This window comes from Humulus lupulus, chromosome 6 (assembly GCF_963169125.1).
Source record: "Humulus lupulus chromosome 6, drHumLupu1.1, whole genome shotgun sequence".
NCBI lineage: Eukaryota > Viridiplantae > Streptophyta > Magnoliopsida > Rosales > Cannabaceae > Humulus > Humulus lupulus.
This window is the reverse complement of record NC_084798.1, coordinates 220,301,696-220,323,133: the sequence shown is the minus strand read 5'-3', so window position 1 is coordinate 220,323,133 and position 21,438 is coordinate 220,301,696. Positions and strand designations below refer to the sequence as shown.

At 35.4% G+C, this 21,438-nt stretch overlaps 1 long non-coding RNA gene across 7 annotated transcripts; it reads right to left on the bottom strand.

The window, feature by feature from the left end:
• Positions 1 to 744: 744 nt before the first annotated feature.
• Positions 745 to 16,643, bottom strand: LOC133783439 (uncharacterized). Of its 7 annotated transcripts, XR_009870894.1 has the most exons (6): positions 14,465 to 16,643; positions 14,314 to 14,355; positions 12,427 to 12,513; positions 11,187 to 11,376; positions 10,894 to 11,031; positions 745 to 1,052 (listed from the first exon to the last, which is right to left on the bottom strand). It is a non-coding gene; the product is annotated as an uncharacterized LOC133783439 (long non-coding RNA). The 7 variants fall into 7 exon arrangements; XR_009870892.1 differs by having other exon boundaries at positions 10,894 to 11,376; XR_009870897.1 differs by lacking the exons at positions 745 to 1,052; positions 10,894 to 11,031; positions 11,187 to 11,376 and having other exon boundaries at positions 12,248 to 12,513; positions 14,465 to 14,787; positions 15,158 to 16,643.
• Between the last annotated feature and the right edge of the window lie 4,795 nt (positions 16,644 to 21,438).

Here is a 21,438-nt window from a genome sequence, read left to right as displayed (position 1 = left end):
ATTCTTGGGACAGCGAAGGATGAACTTCAAAAAATTTATGGGTTCTGACTTGGGAGTTCTTGAAGTGTTCTTGGCAAGAAATGGCGAGTAAAAGGTGAAAAGGTAACTTTAGGGGCTATTTATAATGTCCGAGATATGGTAAAAATGGGCAATCATTAGTTACCTTTTTCAAGGCATGGGGAAGTGTGATAGCCGTCAGAAGGTTACTTGGAAATCGAAAAGGCGTGATTGGACGTGATTAGGTCACTTTTTAAGAGGAGGCACGAATTACTCTGACAGATTTGGTAGGGTATTCGAAGGGTCTGTTTCCTAAAGTTTATTTATTGCTGGTCGTAATAAATAAACTTGGGGGGAAAATGTTATCCAAAAAACAGTTGTGGATGACGTGGCAAGTATTTTCAACATGTGGCTGACACCTGGCAGAGATATTGTTCGACCATCGACCAGGGATCACTACAAGAAAAAATGCTTTTAATAACACCGAAAATGTGTTATCAAAACATACGATAACACAATTTCTGTGTTATTTTAATATATAGATAAGTGTTGAATTATGTTATTTATAGTCGATTATATAACACTTTAGTATAACACATTTTTTGTGTTATACTAAACTTTAGTATAACACATTATTTCTGTTATACTACACTTTAGTATAACACGTGTGTTATATTAGCTTAGAGAAACATAATCTTTTTTTACTTACACAAAACTAAGAAAACAAATATGAAAGTTGAAGCCAAATAAGGTAACATAAATAGATTTTTATTAATTAGTCAAATGTAATTACAATATTTAGTCTACTAGTCTAGGCTTAAGAAATCATATTACAACATAATTTATGCCCAATTCAGATTCCTTTATCACTAAATACAAAACAAGAAATGTATACAAAAATTAGTGAAATACATTCTTCCATTCTTTGCATCAATATCTCGATGGCTTTGAAGTTTCTTTGAAAGTGTTATGCTTCAAAAACAGGTCAGTAAATGCCACCTTCAAGTTCTTAACCTCTCTATCTAATTCACTTGGTGTCCTTTGCCTGCAAGATCCTAGAAAATGGAGTAGGATCCACCAAAAACTGAGATAAGTCTACAGATCAGTGCTTGAAGTATCATACAAAAATAAAACTGTAAAACCCACATAACTCTTACCATTTTCTGAAAGTTTTTTCAAGACTATAGTATGTATTCCATCTTTTAGATACAACAAATTGTCAACAGCAGCAACTAAATTACTTGTAACTAAACTATACTAAATTTCTATGACTAGAATGATAGTAAATGTAGAAGCAAGTATTACATCCTTATGTGAATAAAACAGATCTAATGATCCACAGCACAAAAACCAATTGTTATTGTAACGACCCAAAATCGCTATTAAGGCTTAAGGGCCTTGATTAGTGTGCTAGGAGGGCATGTTGGGATTTATGTGTGATTTTATGAGTTAAATGCATGGTTATGATTTAAAGCATGTTATTTGACTAATTGTTTATCTGAGATGCATGACTATGTGTATTAGTATGCATGTAGGCCCTGATTGTGTTTGAAGGGCATAATTGTAATTTTAGCCGCTGAGGGCATATATGTGATAATTGTATTCCGTGATTTGTACCACGTGAGTGTGGTGGTATTATTTTGATGCACGTGCCGAGACGGTCCTAGAGAGCAAATTAACTTAAGAGTCACAACGGGATTTCTATACCCGGCTCGGGAGGAGCCTAGGGGTACTTCGGGAATTTTATGGCTAAGATTGAGATTTAGCGGGTAATGGTTATTGGTGATTGAGTAACCTGGGTAACCATTAGTTACTACTTAGAGTAACAAGTTCTAGATAGAAAATGGTAGAAATGAAATAGAAGTAAAAGGACTTAAGTGCCCTTGAGGTTAGTTGGGAAAGGATAGGCAAGGAGGGGTAAAATGGTCATTTGGCTGGGAATTGGATATATGGCAGCTGGGTATTAAGGGGTACACGGTTTGGGGCTTGGTCATTTGATGCTTTGATAATTTGAAGAGAAGAAGAAGGAGAGGGAAAAAGCTAGGGCATGAAGAAGAAGAAGGGAGCTGAAACTTGAAGACTAAGGGGATGAACCAAGGAAGCTTAAGGTTGGATTCTTGATTGAGGTAAGAGTTTTAAACATCCTTGGGTTTTCTTTTCTGTTGTGGTTTAAGATTTTGAAGCCATGGTTTAGGTTTGTCAAGCTTGGGTTGTGTTTTTGGCCTTTGGGTTTGAGTTTTCTGAAATTTGGAATCAAATGGGTGATTTTGAGTGTGATTGTGTTATTGAGTTGGGTTATGATGTTTATGGGTTGATGTATGGTCTATTTGGAGTTTTGAGTTGGTTTTGGAGCTTGGGTGTGAGTTTGGGACGATTTGGGAGGTTTTAGCTCGGAGAAAATGCAGGGGAAAAACCCAGAATTCTGGGTCTGCGAAGGCGTGCCGCGACACGGGTTTTTCGTGCCGCGGCAAGGGAGTCCCTGACTGATGTGTGCCGCGGCACAAGGCAAATTTCAGGTTCACATTTTTGGCAATTTTAAGCCTTTGCTCCGGGGGTTCGGGGGATGTCTCCGGGGTGTTGTTTTAAGGTTTTAGAGGTCCCGAGAGTGCGGGATTGGTCCCGGGAAGTGGTTTTGGGTTGATTAGTATTGAGGGATGTTTCTTGTGTGTTGTGACTAGGTTGTTGGTGAGGCTCGTGCTAGAGGACCGTGCTCGCAGCTTTAGTGCATCAGGAGGCTCGGAATACAGGTAAGAAAACTATAACACCCGAGGTTAGGGCATGGCCCCAGATTGTATTATGTGCAAATGTTTAAACCTTAAATGAATCATGATGTGTGTGAATGATTATTTCGAATGTACTATATGTGTGAATATGATGAAATGAGCGGCCGTGGGCCGAGTACGGTGTAAGCCGGGGCGGCCGTGGGCCGAGTACGGCGTAAGCCGGGGCGGCCGTGGGCCGAAAGTAACACCTAGCACATGGGATGCTATAATCAGGGCGGGGCCCGGTGGATTCATGTGTTATGCTATAATCAGGGCGGGGCCCGGTGGATACATGTGTTTGCTTAGTCTAAATGGTTGACTTATCTATTTGTGGATTATCTGTTATGATAAAACTGTATACATTGCATATGTTATGTTCTGCATGAGTTTTCTTGCTGGGCTTCGGCTCACGGGTGCTCTGTGTTGCAGGTAAGGGCAATGACTGAGTCAACCAACCATGAGTACGGAGAGCGTGAAGCGACGTGTACATGTTTGGTCTGCCCGACTGCTTTGGTTGGGGGTTTAATCGAAAATGGCTGTAATAATCTATGATTTTATGATTTCTCAACTGTAACCTTATTTCAAGATGTAATTAGTTTTCAAACCTTATTTTGGGATCCCAAATGTTTAATAATAGAAGTTTTAATGAAATGACGTATTTTCAAAGATTACAGCCTTAACTTTTAATTAGTCACACTTTTGTTTCAAAGCCTCGGTTAGCGAGGCCATTGCACACTGTTTTGTCTTAAAAACTCACTTAGTAACGGCTCTAAGGAAGTAGGGCGTTACAACTTGGTATCAGAGCGAGCCAAGGTTTATTGGTTCTGGAGATCGACCGAACATGTACGCTCGCTGTCAGTGACAAGCTCGACTCTGGGTTGGTTGGTATGAATGATTGACATGTTTGAATATATGTTTGAATGCCCTGTTTGCCTGCTTATTTATATGGAGCATGAGGAATGAGATGACATATGCATGAGATACTGATAGGGCCTGGCCCTTGACTGTTGCATGTTGAGATCAATGTGTGCTGAATAACATTATTATGCATGTGGATGAAAATTGGCATAATGGTTCGCATATTGAGCGTATGTGGTTAATTTTCTGGATTAAATTCATATGTTATATCGGTATATTGGCTTGTATGAAGCATGATGAGCATGGATACACTTAGTGGTGATAGAAATTTGGTAAGCTAAATGTATATCATTGTGGACTTGACCTAGTATATGCTTGTGTGTGCATTATACCTGTGGATATTTGGACCTAGTGGTGGTTTGGTTCAGAGTAGGAACCCCAGAGTTCAGGTGTTGGGTCAGTTTTGACAGGTGAAATTGTGTTGTTGGTTCCTAGAAGGGTTTGGGGACCTGATATTTTGTTTGCAGAGGGGTTTTAGATATAGGTTGGAGTTGAGATCTCCAGTTATCCCTGGAAGCAGCAACAGAGGGTCGCTAGTGTGTGGGTAAGCTGTGGAGTTTGTTAGTCGAGATGGGATAAGTGAACAGCGGATTTCTCTGGGGAAATAGCTGATTCCGACGTTTTAACAGTAAGGTTTCAAGTGTTGGTTTACCGTGAAGTATGGTCAGATAAGGGTACTAAATGAAAGGCTTAAAGGGTGTTATCCTCGGGTTTTGAGGAGAATTCGGACTGACAAGGGATTTATCAATAGACGGGCAGAGTTATTTTCCACCCATGGTTAAGAGGATGAGAGATCCTGATTAGAGGGTTATGTTAAATGTTGAGGCAGAGGAATGCCTGGAATTGGTACTCGGGCTGAGGTACTGGCTTAATGGGTTAGAAAGAACCTAGATGATGAATGGTTAGGACAGATCTTAAAGACATGATTAGAACCGTGGAGGCGGGCAAATGTTTAAGTCTGGTTTGGACTGTAAGGGGTAACGACAGCGTAGATCAATGGGTTTGGTGAATTGGATAGTTCATTTCGGAAATTTATACAGATGGATGTATCTGGAATTGGTGGCGACCCATTTAAGGACATGAGATCTGGAATAGTCTAAGGCATTTGGGCTGCTTTGAGGAAAGAGTTTTTGTCTGCATGTGGATGGCGGAGAGGGCCATATTGTTTGAGGAACTGATGGTTGATGTATAGAGCATGAGTGCTAGAGCCGCAAGGGCGGTGCTTCCTTTGATGGAATTAGTGAAGATAGATTCGTGATAATCAAGTTGAAAGAACCCCGGATAGTGTTGTGGCTTTTGGATTGCCAAGAAAAAGGGGAAAAGTCTGACTGATAAGACGGTACTTTTGTCGATAGAACGCAGCGAGGTCGGATTCTCAATTTTTAGGTAAAAGGACTCCAGACAGTGCTTGGGCACCTAGATTGAGATTGGAAAGAAGCCTGATCGAAAAGGTAGTTATCGAGATGGCGACAGGAACCAGGAGGTTAATTGGTATGCACATGAGGAAGAGGATGCCACCTGAGAGGAGGTCAGGTGAGGACATGATTTCTACATAGAATGACTCGAGATGTTGGGATGGATTTCCATGGTGAGGGAACGGAGAACTGGAATGCACCGATACATTCGAGGTTCGAGGCTGAGTCCTCAAGGATGAGTATTTAACTGGCGAGCTTGTGCTTTGGGCATGTAGCGAACTAGAAGGGCTCGGTGTTGAGAATGTTCCGCGAGGGAGATGGACATAGAGAGGTTGCCTCAAAGGTGCCATTTGAGAGGCCGAGGACGGTAATACTTATGGAGAAGGAATTAGAAACTCTGGCAGATGGATTGTTGAGGATATCATCTGGAGTACGTAAAGGAGACAGAGCTGATCAGTGGGAAAGTTATGTGGGTATGCAAAGAAAGATTTAGGGAATACTTCAAGGTCGGACTACAGATAGGATTGGTATAAGGAATGTTGTAAAAGACGGATTGGCCGACAGAAAGTCTATTGAAGAAATCGAAGGAATTTGATCTTGGATTAGCCAGAGTGTTATACTGCGTGGATTGCTAGTATCGTCGGGATAGGACGAAAAGTACAATGTTGGATACAAGGTGGGACGATGTCCCCAAGAGTTGATCTACGACCTGGTTATTGCCAGTTGGAAGCCAAGGATAAAGACTTTTCGTGAATTGATTAGGTTGCACCGGGCAGGGTGTGAGGAATTGGTAACAAGGATTCTGGAACGGTTCGAGCTGCAGCAGCACAGGTAAGTTCTTTAGACAGAGAATGCATGAACGGTGTGGGCAAGTTCCCTTCAAGCTCACGAACAGTGCATATGGATTACTCCCAGACAGAAATGGTGAGCAAGTGACTATGCGAAAGACGTTTGTACCCAGAAGGCGAAGTCACAGGTAAGGTTCTACGGAGTGTTAGTTTGGATGTCGTCAGGAGTACTCAGATTAGAGCTACATGGAGAAAGGACAGGTAAGAGAGGATTTGATCTGAAGCCGCGATAAACTAATGAAGAACATTTGAAGAACAGAAAGCATCTCAGGACTGGTAAGCGCGTCATCTATTGCATAAGCACCTCCGGAGGCAACTACATCAGAGATGAGGAGAACAGTAAAACTCGAGGTTAGACGGACTGAGTGGTGTCACATCAGAAAGAAATTCAGAAGACAGGTAAGAATTTATTGGTATCTGGCGGTGCTGGAATATGCGTATGTTTTGATTAAGTAAAGAGTGATTGCATAAAGGACATGATCTATGGTAGGGTTATGGAAATGTGAGATTGCATCACGATTTGGGCACGCCCAGGAATAAATTGACGCGAGGATGGATTGAACCTAGCGGGAGGCGACTGAATGGACCATGGTTGATACACTTGGGACGTTAAGTCGACTGTTGTGCATGGCATAAGGTACTTAATATTGGGAATTAGTAAGAAAGATAGCGTTGAGACACAGAGGTGGTGAAAAGTAGCAGACAAATGATCAGTGTTTGAAATCCTCGATTGAGCAAGGGAAATTTAATGGGAGGCGTGTATCAGTCAAGGAATAACGCTATAGGCTGTAATGGAGGACAAGGCAACGACTGAGATCGGCATGGTGTTAGTAGGTAATGGTTAGCTGGTGGGTGTCACTGAGCTATGGAATTCAAAGTGTTGGTTTGAGTTGAAACAGGGAAGGACCCTGCTAAGGTGGTACAAGTTAGGATACCAGGAATGGATGAAGGATCCAATTAGATTCGGTTTATGAATGAGAATTCTGAATGGACATCATTCCACCTCCTAGGGTACGTCGTACCGGGAGGGTCGAGCGGGTGACAGAACCTAGTGTTTTCCTTTGGACCCTGAGGGGTTAGGTGATGTGGTGGTGCATCGTGGGGATAGACCACAATAGACCTTAAGTAAGGTGTTTGGACATGAAAAGTTTTAATTCGGTTGTTTGAGTTAATGTTGTTGGGGCAAGTGAACTGGTTTCAGGATAGAACGTCGATGACATTGAATTGAGGCCCTATAATATTTTAAATTATTGGAATGGATTTAGAGAACGAAAAGAACAGAGTGGGAACCTGGAATTATCAGTTGATTGCAAGTGGGGTGGCAGTCTGAAAGTTTATCGGATATCTTAAAGAACTGAGCGCCGAGTAGGCGAATACTTGAAGTATTAAGGGAAGTGTAATCCCTGATCAGTTAGTCGTGGTGGCGGTTGCTGGTGTCTTGTTAAAGTAACACGACATATGACATGGTAGGAGGCAAAGGGTAGTGAATACTACGATTTGGCATCGGTTCAGAGAGAAGCCAAGTGGTTGTTGGAACTCTTAAGGCAGGAGCGTCTGCCTATTTGAAAGGATTAACAGCTTGTAAATTGATAAGTGTTGAGGAAATAAAGTTCCGGAAGGAAAGAGTTGCGTCTCTGCATTTTAACAGACGAGGATCTGTAAGGTGTTCAGAGAAAGAAGGGAGAGTTCTGACTCTTAATTCAGCATAAGATTCTGAAGTTTTACCAAGGATTAGGCCAACGGGGCCTACCAATTGATCCCACCTAGTAGAGGTGACGAATTTTGAGTATCTCTGGAATCAGGAATAAGACGATGAATTGGTCATTGTAATCTAGGCAGACCCTGAGGTTTCTGCAGGGTTGCGGTGTAAACAAGAAGCTATCGAGAGTATGGCTATTAGACGAAATCTTGAGGGGCAAAATTGTTACTCTTGTGAGAGTGTTGTTGAAAAGTAAAGTAAAGGCGGTGGGCCTTGGAAATTATGGTCAGAGTTGCGGGTTTACTGACTGATGTGTTTGGATAAATTTCGAGGACGAAATTTTTATGAGGAGGGGATAGTTGTAACGACCCAAAATCGCTATTAAGGCTTAAGGGCCTTGATTAGTGTGCTAGGAGGGCATGTTGGGATTTATGTGTGATTTTATGAGTTAAATGCATGGTTATGATTTAAAGCATGTTATTTGACTAATTGTTTATCTGAGATGCATGACTATGTGTATTAGTATGCATGTAGGCCCTGATTGTGTTTGAAGGGCATAATTGTAATTTTAGCCGCTGAGGGCATATATGTGATAATTGTATTCCGTGATTTGTACCACGTGAGTGTGGTGGTATTATTTTGATGCACGTGCCGAGACGGTCCTAGAGAGCAAATTAACTTAAGAGTCACAACGGGATTTCTATACCCGGCTCGGGAGGAGCCTAGGGGTACTTCGGGAATTTTATGGCTAAGATTGAGATTTAGCGGGTAATGGTTATTGGTGATTGAGTAACCTGGGTAACCATTAGTTACTACTTAGAGTAACAAGTTCTAGATAGAAAATGGTAGAAATGAAATAGAAGTAAAAGGACTTAAGTGCCCTTGAGGTTAGTTGGGAAAGGATAGGCAAGGAGGGGTAAAATGGTCATTTGGCTGGGAATTGGATATATGGCAGCTGGGTATTAAGGGGTACACGGTTTGGGGCTTGGTCATTTGATGCTTTGATAATTTGAAGAGAAGAAGAAGGAGAGGGAAAAAGCTAGGGCATGAAGAAGAAGAAGGGAGCTGAAACTTGAAGACTAAGGGGATGAACCAAGGAAGCTTAAGGTTGGATTCTTGATTGAGGTAAGAGTTTTAAACATCCTTGGGTTTTCTTTTCTGTTGTGGTTTAAGATTTTGAAGCCATGGTTTAGGTTTGTCAAGCTTGGGTTGTGTTTTTGGCCTTTGGGTTTGAGTTTTCTGAAATTTGGAATCAAATGGGTGATTTTGAGTGTGATTGTGTTATTGAGTTGGGTTATGATGTTTATGGGTTGATGTATGGTCTATTTGGAGTTTTGAGTTGGTTTTGGAGCTTGGGTGTGAGTTTGGGACGATTTGGGAGGTTTTAGCTCGGAGAAAATGCAGGGGAAAAACCCAGAATTCTGGGTCTGCGAAGGCGTGCCGCGACACGGGTTTTTCGTGCCGCGGCAAGGGAGTCCCTGACTGATGTGTGCCGCGGCACAAGAAATTTGTGCCGCGGCACAAGGCAAATTTCAGGTTCACATTTTTGGCAATTTTAAGCCTTTGCTCCGGGGGTTCGGGGGATGTCTCCGGGGTGTTGTTTTAAGGTTTTAGAGGTCCCGAGAGTGCGGGATTGGTCCCGGGAAGTGGTTTTGGGTTGATTAGTATTGAGGGATGTTTCTTGTGTGTTGTGACTAGGTTGTTGGTGAGGCTCGTGCTAGAGGACCGTGCTCGCAGCTTTAGTGCATCAGGAGGCTCGGAATACAGGTAAGAAAACTATAACACCCGAGGTTAGGGCATGGCCCCAGATTGTATTATGTGCAAATGTTTAAACCTTAAATGAATCATGATGTGTGTGAATGATTATTTCGAATGTACTATATGTGTGAATATGATGAAATGAGCGGCCGTGGGCCGAGTACGGTGTAAGCCGGGGCGGCCGTGGGCCGAGTACGGCGTAAGCCGGGGCGGCCGTGGGCCGAAAGTAACACCTAGCACATGGGATGCTATAATCAGGGCGGGGCCCGGTGGATTCATGTGTTATGCTATAATCAGGGCGGGGCCCGGTGGATACATGTGTTTGCTTAGTCTAAATGGTTGACTTATCTATTTGTGGATTATCTGTTATGATAAAACTGTATACATTGCATATGTTATGTTCTGCATGAGTTTTCTTGCTGGGCTTCGGCTCACGGGTGCTCTGTGTTGCAGGTAAGGGCAATGACTGAGTCAACCAACCATGAGTACGGAGAACGTGAAGCGACGTGTACATGTTTGGTCTGCCCGACTGCTTTGGTTGGGGGTTTAATCGAAAATGGCTGTAATAATCTATGATTTTATGATTTCTCAACTGTAACCTTATTTCAAGATGTAATTAGTTTTCAAACCTTATTTTGGGATCCCAAATGTTTAATAATAGAAGTTTTAATGAAATGACGTATTTTCAAAGATTACAGCCTTAACTTTTAATTAGTCACACTTTTGTTTCAAAGCCTCGGTTAGCGAGGCCATTGCACACTGTTTTGTCTTAAAAACTCACTTAGTAACGGCTCTAAGGAAGTAGGGCGTTACAGTTATCTTAAAAAATAAAAATCAATTGTTATCCACAACTTAAAATACAACAAAAAAAATTTAGTCTCATAAGAAAAAGCATTCACTGCCCAAAATAGAGGCAGAGATTAGCTAACTTGCCCTTTCCTTTCCTGTGTTCACCAACTAAAAACAGACAAAGTCTACTAAGTAACTTTCTAACAACAATATCAAATTCGTAAATTTATGACTAAAATATCATATTCTAGATCATGCTAAAATATTCACATACTTATTTAAGTTACACTTGTATAGAATTTAAAAATTAATAACAAAATCAATTCACACAGGAGAAAATACAAGGAATGATATTCAGCATATAATCACACCGAACAACATACATGAGCAGGGGAATTAATTTCAATAATAAAGAAGGGCAGGAAGAAGCATCGTCTTTTTAAATTCAGAAATGAAAGTGAATGAGAAAATCAGAGAGGATAGAGAATGAATGAACTGAACTTTATTGAAATATATAGAAGTGTTAAATAGAAGAAGAGAATACATCACTTATAATGAGTTAAAAATTCGAGTAAGACTAACAGATTCATAGAAAACCATAACAGATCTAGCAGCTACCACTTAATAGATAAAATCTGTAGTAATAAAAGTACTACAATCTTTCCATTAATCATTTATAGTGTGCACAAGGGAAATAAAAAGCCCACCTGTTCAGATGATGTTAGAATGGTTTCCATTTTCTGAGTTGTTACGTTGGTTGTACACAGAGTTGGGCATGGCAGAGCTGAGTCTGCCCTCAAAGTATGTGGAGTAAGGAGAGTACTTGGCACATTGCTCCTTCCATCCTACAAAAAAAAAAACATAACATTATGCCTCTTAAATGCTTGTATCAGGTCAAGAACAGGAACAACAAAAGTAGTTCACAATAGAATGTTGGAATCGAAGAACAAAAAATGAAAATGAATAGTATTTAAGTGTAGCAGAGATTGTTGGTGAGGACTTGCAAGGCATCAGCAGGTAAATTGTTCTCATCAAACAAGACATGGTAGTGAGTAGGCCGACTGGTTCCCTGCAAGAGTATATATTACAATGTGTCATATCTTGCTTCAAAATCCTTGGCCAACTGCTTTGCTTCTTCCAAAAGCCCGCCTCTGCAGAATGCTGAAATCATGATCTGTAGGAATAACCATCTGCCAGAGGAAAAATACATCATTTCAGCACAATGATAGTCTGTATAATTATACTAGATGACCTATGGAAAGCATGCAAAATGACAGCTAAGCCCATAAAAGCTCATGTTGATAAACTGAATCTATCAAATTTGAGAGTAAAGTTGCAACAGAGATTCCTTTATAACTTTACTACTGTTGAAAGACACATATTATTGAAGGTGCATTATCAATATTATAAACTTTTTGATACAAGATCTAAAACAATGTTATTCCAGGGCAAACTTTCTAATACTTGGATTCAAGGATCTGCCACAGGACATCTCATGACTAGGGTCAAAACACTACTACAAAAATGGGATTTCCCGACAGTTTTTAACTGTCGCTATTGAGCAATGACGACAGTCGACTAACTGTCGTATTTGCCTATGCCGGCGTAGGGTAGCTACGCCGACAGTTAATAAGTGTCGTCATTGCTGGCTACGCCGACAGTTAATATGTGTCGTCATTTCTGGCTACGCCGACAGTTAATAGATGCCGTCATTGCTGGCTACGCCGACAGTTAATACATGTCACCGTTGCTGGCTACGCCGACAGTTAATACGTGTCGCCGTTGCTGGCAATGCCGACAGTTAATAGGTGTCGCCATTGCTAACAACGCCGACAGTTAATAGATGTCATCGTTGCTAGCAACGCCGACAGTTAATAAGTGTCGCCATAACATTGAATTTATATATATAATAATTTTTCGATATATATTTTTAAAAAATTTTAATTATATTTTTAACAAGTGAAGTTTGATATAAATTTAAATAAAAAAATTACTCACATAATTATATATTATTACCATGAATTGTAAAAAAAATTATATTTATCATAATAAAAATTCATATACATACAACATTTATTCATACAATTGAAATGTAAATAATACATCTAATCCCCATGAGACTAAATAAGTCTTAATGAAAATTCATTATAATTCTCAATAAAAATTCATTATTCTCGATGTAAATAATACATCAAATCCTCACTGTACATAATTCTTACAAGCAAGAAAGAAAATAATACCCAACAACTTGAAGAAGAATTTCATGTTGCCTTGGTTCTCTTATATAATTGTCTTGGTTCTCTTAAATATCCAAGTAGAGTTTTAGCCTACAATACAGAATAAACACCATTAAAGTTAAACCAAAACTAAAATAAATAGAGAACTTGAGATTGCAGAATAAATAAAAAGGATGATTGTGGTTTTCAGTCACAAAATTAATTTATATAAAAGTTGTATTTTTCTTATCAAATTGGATAGCCTTACGGCTTAAGTAGTTGGTCTTAATTTTTTTTTTTTTTTTTTAGTGAAATTCATAGAATTTTATTGGGCAAACAGCCAAGATGAAACAAAAACATCAAACATAAAGAATTTTAAGGCCACAGACATGAAGGCAAACCAAGCCACCAAACTCTAGGGGAATCAAGAGATAATGCAAGTTTTGCTAAGGAATGAGCTGTAGAATTACTAACTCTATTACAATGACCAATGGAAATGCATACCTGTCAGTCTCAATTTAAAAGTGCTCAAGCTAGTTTGTTTATGAAATCACAAACATTAATAAACCAAATTACCAATCATTCATAGCACATTAGCAAATATACAATAAACATCGAGAAATTAATATACATATATACACATATAAAGACATGCCCTGTGTAGGTAATATGCATAAGATTATTAAAGTAACACAACGAGCATACCAGACAAAGTTGTTAAAGTAACACTACGAGTTGTGAATAAGCCTAATCCAAATTTATAAATCTAATTCACATTTGAAAGTCTACGCAAAATAGAAAATCATAATTTCTTTTGGTCAAACTTATATATTTCTTTTAATAAATAGCCATATAATTATGAATTTTATACAAGCGCAACATTTTTAACAAAGTGATAATCAATCCATTTTAGAAAATTTTCAATTGTTTAAATAATACATTATTTCAACTAAGGCCATCGAACATGGTAAAAACAATCACAGTTTAGAAGAAAAAAATAACTTAGATATTATTTAAGTAAGAAAATGATCAAACTATTAGACTACAATGAAACACAAAGCTATGCTTCAATTAAAATAAACACAAATTGAGATAGTAGTTCTGGTGCAGAAAAGGAAATCATCGAGTAAATATATAAATATATATCATATGTCTCAATTGATTGAACCCAAAACTCACCAATTGATTTTTTTAGAAAACTTTCAATTGTATAAAGAATACATTGTTTCAGCTAAAGCCATCGAACATGGTAAAAACAATCACAATTTGGAAGAAAACAAATAACTTAGATATTATTTAAATAAGAAAATGATCAAACTATTAGAATACAAAGAAACATAAAGCTATGCTTCAATTAAAATAAACACAAATTGAGATAGTAATTCTAGTGCAGAAAAGGAAATCATGAATTATCAACCAATATGCTAATAACGTCAAACTTTTGTATAACACTTTATACTATTGAACCTACAAGTGATCACAAGAACCAAAAGTGATGCTCAATGTTATAAATCACCTCACCAAAGACATTAGACAAGGGACAAGAAGAAAACTAACATATACAAAACAAGAAATACAAAAGGTTATGCTATATGTGTATGCCAACACGCAATATGTGCATTCATACAAGTATATGTTATAATCAAACCAATCAAACAAACACAATTCAATTATAGGATGATCATAGACAAGTCTACATCAATTCAAACAACACACAAGTTTTCTTTCTTATCTCCGCAACACACAAATTTCTCAGATCCTACTTCACTAAAACACACAAGTTCTCAACCTTCCGTTATCACCGCAACACACAGTAACAATCTCAGAACCTACTTCACTATGAATGAATATTTAAGATATTCAAACTCCTCTAACATTTGCATAGTATTAAAATAAAAGTTAGAGGCATACCTCTTGCAAACTGTTGCAAAATAGTTTCTTTGAAGTCTGTCTCTGCACATACACACATTTACAATGTTATAATATAATGAAAGTGAGTCAAATCTGAATTAAATAATTAAATAATAATGCAAAGAAGAGAAAAACCAAATGCTCATCTTACTCTTTCTTCTCAGCCTTGGGGTGAGTCAAATGCTTAGCTTGTCCACCTAAAATACATAGAAAACTACATCATAACTTAGTTTATGCTATTTTCAAAATGCAAAGAAGTATTACATTTTGACAAAAAACTAATATAAATATATATATACATATATTTATACCTACAATCTTTATAATATTTATGTGCATGTACCAACTATCTATATATTATATATGCTGTAGCTAGAGTGATAATAAATATAAATAATATTCCATATTTCAATCACATGTCCAATAAGTGCCCAACCATATCTCAAATCAAGTTTTCTTCAAGTCTTCTTTGCGCTGCCCAAGAAATGAATAATAATAGTGAATGAATACAAGAAGAGAATAAATCTTACCAAGAAAAAACACAGATAAAGTTGAACAAAGATTTTCTTTAAGTCAAAATTTAAACAAGTTTTAGTAACATATTCATTTGAATTATGAGGGATTTAATTCCTAAAACAATTGCCTTAAAAATTAGAACAAATAAATTCAAGAAGGAACCGCAAAACTCAACAATTATATACATTTATATAAGAGAATTTGCAATCTAAATGAGAGCCAGAAAATCTTTAACTCAAGATGAAGTTTTATAGATCTAGCAACAAGACAAGAGTGAAAGAACCACATCAAGAATAAAAAACCCAGCAGTTAAGATATCAAGATGAACCTATACTCCAATCAATTGCAAGTCAGCAAATCAATCACTTTTTCAAACACTGCAAAGAAAACTGATGACAAAGAAAGAAACACAAAAAGGTTAAAATCTCATTAAATTAAGACAAGAGAATAATACAAATGAAAAAACTTAGTCAAGTAGTGTAGTATAATTATCAAAATCATTCTGCATAAACACGCATGTTAAATAAAGTATGAATTAAACTAGATAGAAAATAAACAAAATATGAGAAACTACTATATCTTGAAACTAAATAAACAATTTTTTCATGAACAATATATAAATCTTTCTACGTTGTAACTAAATAATCTGTTTGGATTGAAATTCTATATATACACAATAGGTAGTAAAGAGAAACCATTCTTCAATTGTAACTGTTGTTCTTGTATCAAACTAATGCTCCCCTGTTTTTAATGTGTATATGACTACTTTAAGACTATTTATATCTATGTATTGCAGCATAATATACAATGTTTCTTGCATCTTGTTAGCAGGAAATAGCAAGAAATATCCTATCAATGCAAAACTTAGCAAAAAATGACCCTTTGCGTTTCTACACCAAGTTTTGCATCTGTCCAAGCTGCTCCAATGTAAGGAACCTTCAAGAGGAATACGTTAATGCACCTGAGACACAAGAACTAAATAGTTCCACAACGTACAGCGGAAAAAAAAAAAAAACTTACCATTTAATCAAGTTGAACAACAGAGTGCCAAGAATCTAAAGTCTTCAACGTGTATTCTCTTGTATGCTTTTTAATGTCAGCCAAATATTTCAAATCATTAGCTATATATAAATAGAAACAGACCTAAATATTTTATTAACCCCTAAAACAATTCACTCCTAGCTAAATTTTTTAACCACTATTAATTTCTAACTTTTACTCTTATATATTCTGTACATTATAAATGCAAACAAAAAAAGCTAATACATAGTATATATAAAAAAAAAACCACCGTACCTGTTCTGGTCGAAGAGTGAAATCAATGGGAGAGAACGAGAGTGACAACAACTATATCAAGGGAAAAAGAAAGCACACACATATATGTATCTATATATATATATATATAAATATATACTTTAGAAGAGAACAGTGGGTATATACCTGATAGAGGCGGCCTGATCTGGTAGAGCAGAAATGGGTTGTCTTCTGCTCGGAAATGGCGCACGGCAGCAGTAAAAAAAAGGGGATAAAGAAATAGAGAGAAACTGAGAAAAGGATAAAGGGAGAAAGACTGAGAAATGGGTATGGGATTGGGATACAAAATTGGGTATGAGATGGGGATACAAAATTGGGTCTGAGAATGGGAGAGAAAATGGAGAAATTATTTAATTTAGGGAAAACGAGTTAGGAAGAAGATGGCTGAGGGTTCGACTGGAAGAAGTCACACACGGAGGAAGAGAAAAGAGGGAAAAAGGAAAGAAAGGGGGAAGGGGAAAAAGAGAGGTGTAGCGGGGAAATTATTTAGAGTTAGAAATTTTTTTAAGAGGCAATGCCTCTTAAAAAATTCAGTTTTCTAATAGACATATTATTTTTCAATTAATAAAATATTTTTTTGTTAAATAATAATATAAATATGTTAAAAGAATAATAAATTTAAATTTTAATATAAAAATTATTATAAATACAAAAGTTAATAATATAAAAAATTTAGAAATAAAAAAAATCTAATTTTAAAAGTTTTTAATAAATACATCATTTTTATAAATATATATTTACATAATTTAGCTTATTTTTAATATTATAATATTCATTAATTTTTTTACAATATTTTTTTAATTAATAAAATAACTATTTTTTAACTAATACAAATTTTATAAATATGTTAAAGAATAATAAATTTAAATTTTGATATAAAAATTATTATAAATACAAAAATTAATAATATGAAAATTTTAAAAATAAAAAATTAAAAGTTTTTAATAAATACATAAGTTTTATAAATATATATTTACATAATTTAGTTTATTTTTAAAATTATATTATTAATTAATTATAATTTTTTATTTGAATTTTAGCAACATTTTATGACTGTCGGCATTGGACTTTTAGTAACTGTCGGCGTTGGGGTCAATGGCGACAACGTTTAACTGTCGGGATTGGTCTTGAATTAACTGTCGGCGTTGGGGTCAACAACGACACATTTTAACTGTCGGCATTGGTCTCGAATTAACTGTCGGCGTTGGGGTCAATAGCGACACATTTTAACTGTCGGCATTGGTCTTGAATTAACTGTCGGCATTGGGGTCAATAGCGACAGTCAAAAGCAACAGTGACAGTTATTAGCTGTCGTCGTTGGTCTCTATACCTACAGTTTTTAACTGTCGGCGTAGAGTCCCGTTAAGCAATTACGACAGTCAACAGAGTTGACTGTCGTTGTTGGGTGTCGGGAAAGCCCAATTTTGTAGTAGTGAGTGATCAGTACCATTTTCTTTATTCTTCTTTTTTGATTACTTTGCTTTCTGGTATGTAAAACAAAAGACACAATAAGTAAATAAAAAATATCTGAAAGGGGATGCGTTATTTTGTAAATGATAACGATGAAATGCTATGTTATATACCAGAAGAGAGTATATCGATGAGAAAATTGAAAGGTATTGTGTGAATATGTATGTGTTTTAGTGAGAATGTATAATATTCTATCCCAAAGATATATGATAGAAAATAATAATAATAAAATAAGACTTAAGCATAGAGAAGACTCGTGCACGAAAAGACCACAGCTGAAAAGTCTTTGTTGAAAAGTCCACAATACAACAAAAAGTTTTTTTACAGGCGGAAATATTACCGGCGGAGAAAGTCCGCCGGTAATAATACCATCTTTACCGGCGGAAAACGAAGTCCGTCGGTATTAATCCGTTTTTTATTTTTATTTTTATTTTTTTAAATTATTTAATTATTACCGGCGGACAAACCGCCGGTAATAATCAGAATTTATTACCGCGGCAATACTGCCGCCCAATTAATATTTCGATTATTACCGGCGGGCTCCGCCGGTAATAATAATTAAATATAACCGTTATATATTATTGTCGGCGGACCTCCGTCGGCAATTGTTGACGCCGTTTTTCGTCAACAGATAAAAGAAGAGAGCACGTAAACAATTAAAGACAATGGCCAAAAGAAACAAACGAATCAAACACACGGTTTTTTACGTGGTTCAGCAGTTAAATCTGCCTAGTCCACGAGTCTCTGTTATTAACTTCAAGATTATCTCTGAACAATTCTTTAGCATGAATTCTACAGAGTTTTCTCCCAAGGATCAGAATTTCGGTCCCTTACAATGGTGCAAGACCTCTCTATTTATAGAGAAGGATGCAGAATACTATCCCACATATATTGGGTAGTTACTCTTTTTGTGTAAATAAAATAAATGACTTTAAATGCCAATAATCAGATATAAAAGGAAACGTCCCCCCAAAGATCAGGGGGCGTATAACTGAATAAATAATATCCCACAATTCTTGGGGATTTACATCAATTAATGAGGGTTACATCTCATAGTTATAATACTTGTAGATATTCAAGGTGGTTATAACGTATCTTCAAGGCTCCAGCATTTCAGGTTTCATGTCATTGTGCGAGCCATTGACATCTCCCGAGCTAACGTTGCCTTCGAGATGGGATATCGAGCTCAAAACCCATGCTCCGAAGTTCCTGAAGATGAAGGTATTCTCGGAACTACCTTTCGAGATCGAGATCATTTTGAGATCACCGCATTCGAGACCATATATCATACTTTGCAGGCTCGACTTATAATCCTAGATCACTCTAATCCTCACGAGACCATTTGTTGCGAACTCAGCTTTCGAGGTCATATTTACTATGGCATGAAATCTGGGTATAACAGCAATAATAATCTATATATTTCTGCAACCCGATTCCCCTCCCCCATTTCCTTCTCCTCCATTTTTTTTCTTCCGATTCTCTCCTGCATCCGCCGAGTGCTCTCTGCCCGTGGTGGCCGAAAACTGCAATAGCGAAGGAGGTATGTCTATATATTGTTCTGTTATAGTTTTATATAAATAAAATGATTATGTTATTGTTTATATAAAAAAAACTCTATTTTCTTTTATTGTTTTTTTTTAGCCATTCGGATTCCTTTCTGCCCATCTCAGTGGACTCCGCTCTTCCTAAGTTTTTTCCGGCATTCGGCGATTCCGGTGACCGGCAGTTAATGTTAGTAATGTTATTGTTATATTAGTAATATATGTTATTTTATAATAATATTGTTAGGTTATTAGGTTAATATGATAGTAATATTGTTAATGTAAATCTATACAAAAAATGATTATATAGTAATATATGTTATTTTATAATAATATTTTGTTTGATAGATTGATAATATATTGTTTTTTTTTATTGTTAAGTTGTTAGAATATTAAAATATTGTTAGATATTATTAATGGATAATTTTTTATTATTGTTAAATTGTTATTATATTGTTAGAATGTTATAATGTATTTTTGTTATAGTTTAATTAAAATTATTTTAATATTGTGAAGTTTAGATTTTAACAAATTTGTTATTAATTATTAAAAAAATAGTTTAATGGTAGAGAAATAAAATATTAATAAATAATATAATAAATATTAAATTATAGAAAAAAGTTATTTTAATAACTTAGATAGTAATTGATATGAGAATAATAAAAATTAAATAATTAAAATTTTATTTATTAAAAAGTAATTATTAAATAATATATATAAACAATTATTAAGTAATTATATAAAAGAGTAGTTATAGGATTAATTAAATAAAAATAATTTCAATTAATTACATATTAATTATTAAGTTTTTAAAATAGTTATAATTAAATATGTTAAATAAATAAATAAATAATTTATTAATTAATTTATTTATTTATTAATTAATAATTAATTAAATAATTAGGAAATATTTAAATTAATAATATGATAAATAAATAATTAAATGAATATTAAATAAATAAATAATTAAGTATTAAATAAATAAATAATTAAGTATTAATTAAATAATTAATTTTTTAGTAAAGGAAAAATTAGATAATAGATAATTAATTAATTAAGTATAAATTAAATAATTAGTAAACATTAGATAATAATTTATTTAAATAAAGGAAAAATTAGATAATAATTAACTAATTAATTAAATAATAATTAACCTATGTATGGTCAATTTGGGCCGTTCATACAGCAGCAGCCGGTATATCCTCATTATGGAGGATCGACATAGCAGCCCGTTTATAATCAGCAGTACTACACTTCTTCGAATCAACAACAGCAGCAGTCTCCTTTGATTCGCCCACAGCCTCGGCCATATTATCCTTCGCCGCCAGTACCACAGTCTCATGAAGGTTTGAGTCGAAGCGCGAATGTTAAAGATTTTTTAAATGAATCTTTTGATGAAGACAATAATAATAAGTTTAGGTTTTATTATTTATTATTAAATTTAAGTGTATGTTTTTTTATTTTGAAAAGACAATTTTAGTATTTTAAAGTTGTATTATTAATTTAAATAATATTGATTTTATTTCTAAATTTTATTAATGTTTTTTTAATTATAAGTTTAGTTATTTAATATTAATTATATATAATTTATAAAAATTAATTATTTTTTTTAAATATGTTTTACAATTACCGGCGGATTATTACCAGCGGAAACCACCGGTAATAATGTGTCAGACATGAATTATGACCAAATTATTGCTGGCGGGCTCCGCCGGTAATAATCTTATTACCGGCGGGAGGCTAGTTCCGCCGACAATAACGACCTTTACCGACCGGTTTTTACCGGCGGAGCCCGCCGGTAAAAATTATTGCCGGCGACTTTCCTGACTATTGCCGGCGGTTTTCTCCGCCGGTAATAACTGTTTTTGTTGTAGTGACATCTACGTACGATTTTTTTTTAGTTTTTATTTTTCTTATTATTGTTTTATATATAGAATCTCTTTCTCTAACTACATTTAGATTTTTATATTTGAATATTTAATTTAAAATTTTAGATTTTTTATTAATTACGTTTAAATTTTTATGATTTTTTATTTATTAATTAATATTAATTCATATATGTATGCAATTAAAATTTTTTTCTTCAAAAAAAAGAACGATTAATTTTCAAATGAGTTCAGACATAACATATATTATTATTATTATTATAAACATATATTTATGGTTAAATTTGATATTTATTTTATCAAAGCTTTTATGCAGTATATACCAAACACCCTGAAAAGCTTTTCAACAAAGAAAAAAACTCTTTCAAAATATAAATCTAAACAGGAATTAGACAGCT